Source organism: Leptidea sinapis, chromosome 46, assembly GCF_905404315.1.
Source record: "Leptidea sinapis chromosome 46, ilLepSina1.1, whole genome shotgun sequence".
In the NCBI taxonomy this organism is placed as follows: domain Eukaryota; kingdom Metazoa; phylum Arthropoda; class Insecta; order Lepidoptera; family Pieridae; genus Leptidea; species Leptidea sinapis.
In genome coordinates, this window is record NC_066310.1 from 2281478 (window position 1) to 2287477 (window position 6000).

The window sequence follows — 6000 nt, forward strand, 5'->3', positions numbered from 1 at the left end:
CTAAAAATGACGTGATATGACGCGATAAATGACCGCTATTGGTCGGCGGGTTGGTAACGAAACGCGAGGCCACAGCGGGCTGTTTACGACTTGGTGCGATTACCGAGAATCAAAGGACTTGTTTCCATTGTATCACAGATAACGATTTACTGCATATTTAGTAATATTAAGCACTTCACATAAAATACAAAGGGCTCCGATTTCTGTTAAGAAAAGATTAATATTTTTATATTGAAACCATTATCGGCTTATTCATAATATAGGTACCTATGTTGTAATATCTGCATGTCATTATCATTTATATAAATCAATGCTGTGAACATAATATTAATTAAAATTTGATATAGTTACATAATGTAAATGTATGTAATTATTATATTTTTATATCGGTATATTATTTTTACCATGTTAAATAGTAAAAAAATATTTACAGCGTCTTAAAAAATACTTTTTTAATAACTAATACATATTAACCTTATTAACGTATATGACAATAGAAAATATAGTATATATTCGTTCCCCAAATGATAACATAGTAATGTAAGTATATACAAATTAATTACATACCTTATATTTTATGCAAAATATGTAGGTACGTATTATCAGACGAACTTTAATACAAAATAACAATGGTGAAAAATAAATAAATGGGATTAATGTCTAGGATGACGTAAATACTACATGAAACAATAAATATGACATGCAAATAATACCGTGCGTGATTGATCATAAAAAAATTGATAGGAATAAAAAGGATGAAAGCAATATTGTGTCTTTGTTTGTTTTATTTATTGGTCGCAACCTTAACTTGCAACCAATATGTCAGTAAATTTCTGATCGTATTTTCTTATTTATTTTTACTATCGGCGGGAGTCCCCTCTTTTACAAAGGTGGACGTGGCTTCACACCAGTATTAAATAATTTTCATTTAGGTACATATTAGTTTTTTAAGTTTACTTTACTAACAGAGATATGGATCTGATCCGAAATAAATGTTTTTATTTATTTATTTATTTGTGAATTTCTCGTGATTTACAGTAATTTAATTGGTGAAGTTAAGTTGAGTGATTGAGTGTTGTATATAACTCATGAAGAAACATTATAAAATGTTATATTATAATAGGCAACAACAGCCGTACTGAAGGAAAATTAGAAAATTTTACCTTAAAAACTTCTATTAGAGCATATCCAGTTTATATTTCCTAGGATTGCTGTTTTTTTTAAATAGTTAAATACATGTAAATTACTAGTTCAAATAACTTTCGTATAACAAATTTCGTAAATTATATTCGCTTCATCACCCAAAATTAACAGCTAAGTGATAGAAAATATTAAGCTAGAATCTTAATTCAATTCAAGCAATTAAATCAAAAGGCTGATATCGCATTTCAATGATTTTATTGTTACTCTTTCAAATGTTTTGAATATAATAATTAAATAATTATTGTACCTAACAGATACTTTTACAAAATTTGATAAAATATATAAATAAGATCTCTCAAAAATATATCTACTTAGTAAAAATAAACGAAAAATTATTTTTAACAAGATATTTAATAAATACACTACATATCGGACGTGATTTAAAGAAACAAGGGTATATAACGCTGATCAGTATCGTACTTCTTGCAAAGGTTAAAAAATAAAAAATCGTATCGGTTTTTTTTATAATTAATAATGGAAGAGTGGAAACAAAGCCAGCCGATTGGAGGCGGGGTGGCCGCGCCAAACAGTCGCGCTCACGAGGTAATATACGTTGGAGTGCGAGCGAAACAACGCATACGGTGCTATATAAGAGCGAGCGAGATATACGTACTATAATTTTTCATAGCTTCAGAGGAAAATAAAATACACGTAAAATTCATAATAATATGCAACGCAACATAATGGAACCCTTTTAACCACTTTATGATGAAATAAAAATACATCAAGCGAATGCAATTCACGTAAAATTTTGTAAAATTCCATTTTGAACAGTTCGAATAGGTATAATATTAATTATATATTATATTTTATATTATATTTTTATATATATATAATATAATATTTATTTATTTGTTTGTGTAATTAATCCCAGTGAGGGTTATCACTTTAAAAAATAACAAATTGTTAATATTGTATAAATTGCTTTATTTATTACTTTGAGAACATACTATAATCGAGTGTTACAACCAAATGAGAATTTTACACGTTTGTCTTTCGGTTCTCTCCGGGGAAAAACCTCTCAAACTTAACTAAAATAACTTTTATAGTAAATAATAATCGCACAAGTATTGGAGCCCCACTTTTTTTTAATACCAAGCAAGTACTTATAGATATAAATTCTGGTTTATTACCTGCCTTTGAACAATTGTAAGATTATAAAGAACCTGTTAGTGTTATGTAGGTAGTACGTATGGGTAATCGTAATCCCCTAATTAGTAGGGGACCTATAATCAATAATACAATAAATAACAACAATGAATTTTTATAGATACTTACTTTATTTTTATATTCTACTAATTTTATGGGAAAAACAAATTTAAAATTACATGTTTTTTTGTACTTAACTGTTTTTTATTATCTACTATAAGCAACATTAAGTACATTCGCTTTCAAAGTTTCCGGGGAGCAGAGACTCGTAGAGCGAATTTGGGAAATCCAAGATGGCCGTCACATAAAATCTTTACTACAGTAAGGATATCGTTTACAAGATTCTTGGGGTGGCTAAAATCATATTCTATTATTATATATTGACATTTGTATATTTCATATAAATCATAGATATCTATAGGTCCATACATAGGTACCGATGATTTAAGGGTTCCTTACGTCCTAATGAAAAATCCTAAACCATAATACTTATGCTCACTAATTTTTCCGTCTGTGATGAAGGTAGGTAAGTACATCTAATCCAATCATATTAATGAGATATTAATATTTTTTGAATTCTTTTTATTTAATCTATATTTTAGGAATATACCTAACATGATGTATGTGTGATGAAAACTGACAATGTAGGTATGTTATCTGAATAAAGGCTTGTATTATTTTATTATTGTTATTTAAAGGAATTTTAATATAAATACTAAGTCATCTTCTCGCTGAAGTATGAAACGACCATAAACTTAGTATACTAGCGAAATAGCCGAACCTTGTGTGAGAATGAGATAACTTACACAAAAACCTAGGTGTGACAAAGAGACGAAACAGACGGACCGTGAAACTGTTTTAAAACAATTTAGTATCCATTAGTCTCCTGTCAAATTGCGCCGCATTTTATTTTAGTGCTTATATCGTATTTCGTAATTGTCCTGTGTTTTAACGGGTTAAATAAAAAAAATAATGTTGTCGTGTCATGGTTTAGATTGTGTTGTTTTCTACAGCAACAATCCAAATAAAGAAACATTTCACAGTTAAAAACTGATTCTTCTGTACTGCTTTCATGGTGCTTATTTTCGTAGAACATATTCACTAAAATATTTCATATTATATTTTGTATATCTACCCAGTAAATACTCTATTTTCTAAAGATTACGTATATATTATATATAGAGATATTAGAAAATAAAATATAGTATACGTGAATATGACGCCATTTATCAATATTTGTCTATAGGGATTGACCCAAAACAAAATACTACACACACATGAACATTTTATATTTAGTCTAATCGTAATGAGGAGATTTGTTTGTCTGTTAGGCTATTTTATTAGGTTTATGCAATTGACACCCCAACATCGATCTCTATTACCTATATTATGTTATATTAATTTATTTTCTATTGCTACCCACATTTTCATCTTTACCTCTTTGTACGCTTAATTGCAAGCATATCTTTGCGCAATCGGTTGTCTAATGCTGTTGATTTGCAACTACTACTCAATCAGTTCGTAAAACTCAATTAGCGTCTCATTATTTTTTCTCACTTACATAAATAACCTTGCGAATGATACCCAACAACCTTATCATTATTATAGTCATGGATTATAAATCATGAGGTGTTGCCCAGGGGCCGCTGCTTGGTCCCTTGCTTTTCAAGATTTATTTATTTTATATAGCTGCCACTGAAGTGGCACGGTTTTGTCACAAGACCCAAGGCAAAACCAAACGTGTGGTGGCTTTACTCCTTTAATGTGCCTCGCGAAGACCTGGTGTGGTAGAACCCGATAATACTCTCCTAGACGATCGGTTTATTGTCCTAACAGCTGTTGAAATCAGTCGACGCCTTCAAGCGTCACTTGCGGGTGGTCGTCAGCGAGCATTTAGTTAGAAGATGAATACATTCGCTCGGGGACTAGTGCGGATTCCAGAATTGCTCAGGCATCCTCGAGTCGAGCAACTTATTGCAACATTCGAGATGATTTTGTTTACGGATAAGAGTAAGGTTCCGTTGAGAAAGGGTAATGTGGAAATTGTTGAAATAGAGAAAGCGTTTTACCTAAAAGTACTTACGTGTCAGACGCGTAGATTAACAATATACTAGCGCGACAAAAAATATTGAAAACGTAAGCGAATCTAATGTTACTGTAAATGAGTTTGATTGGCAAGTCTTAAATACTAATGCTTAAAATTAACTTCTGAGTATTTTGTATTAAATTAGGTAACACATTACCGGTCTGTCAGGTCGTTTCTACGCTAGTATATTCTAAGTATATGCTCGTTAACAATGAGGAGTCCGTAATTGTCTTGGGAGAAGTACAGATCCCCAGCATAAATTTATTATAGCAAACACATACATACCTATATGAATTTTCCGTTTTCCGATAAAGTAAAATATCTGGGACTCACTTTAGGTCAAAAACTTACCTGGAATAGTCAAGTGGACGATATTGTGCAAAAGGCAAAATTTGCCTTAAGTAGTTGTTGTCGTCTCGTCGCCCAAAAATGGGGCCTAAGCCCAACATGGCTGTACACAGCCATTGCAAGACCACTTATATCGTATGGCTCTGTGGTCTAGTGCAGAAAAATTGTCCAAAATACCGTATTTGCCAAGCCAGTAACAGTAATTGCTTCAAAGAACTGCATGCGCAATAACAACAAGATGGCTCTCCGGAGATGCGTCTCAAAGATGTTCCCGGCGGCACTAAATGCACTCCTGAACCTGCCAAACCTATATCTACAAAAGGAGGCGAGGGCCAGCAGGCATAGAGAATGACCCATATGCGGACGAACTGGCTCTCAAACACGCTGCGGCTATTTGAGCAATCCTGATAAATGATGAGCATGAGCAATACTGAGAACTTCTATTTTAGACATGGTGAGGGACACCACGCTGCCTGCACCACCAGAGAGGACTGGTTAATCAATCGAATTCTTGAAAAAAAGTGAGCCTTAAATGGTATACCGATGGATCCAAGTAGGGATGTTATGGTGGCTGTGGAATCTTCGGACAGTGCCCCAATTAGTGAATAAAGGCTTCGTCGGCAAGTGTATTTTTATACACTCACATAGTCAGGCGGCTCTATCCACATAGACTTGAACAGAACATTCTTAAAACTTGTAGAAAACTGCCGAACTTTATGGAATAGTCTGACAAACTTGCAAGAATTGTTGCTAAAAGCAATCAAATTGGCCCTAATTATGAATGAACAGTGGCATTAAACACTGGAGCAACACTTCGGGCTTTAAACTGTTCAATATTTATTCTATGCAAAAACCTTAATCCAAGTCTTCAACAAGAAGGCTGCGCATGAGTTACTAGGGCTAAGTAGGGCAAACTTACGCATTCTAACTATGACACTAACGGGGCACTGCAGGTTAAAGAAAACGTCTCTCAATCTTAGAGCGTGTGGATTCTGTAATAGTGCAGAAAACAAAATCATCTATTTGTGAAGTCCAATTCCTCAAGCAAAAGAGATACGTCAGCTCCCAGCAAAATATATAATAAGATTCATCAAAATAATCAATCTTAGAATCATATTGGTCGCAGTGAAACAGGGCTGCACTGAACTGTACCAAAGCTTTTTCACAAACCATAACCATACATATATGAAAACTCGTCAAATAAAACCACCTCA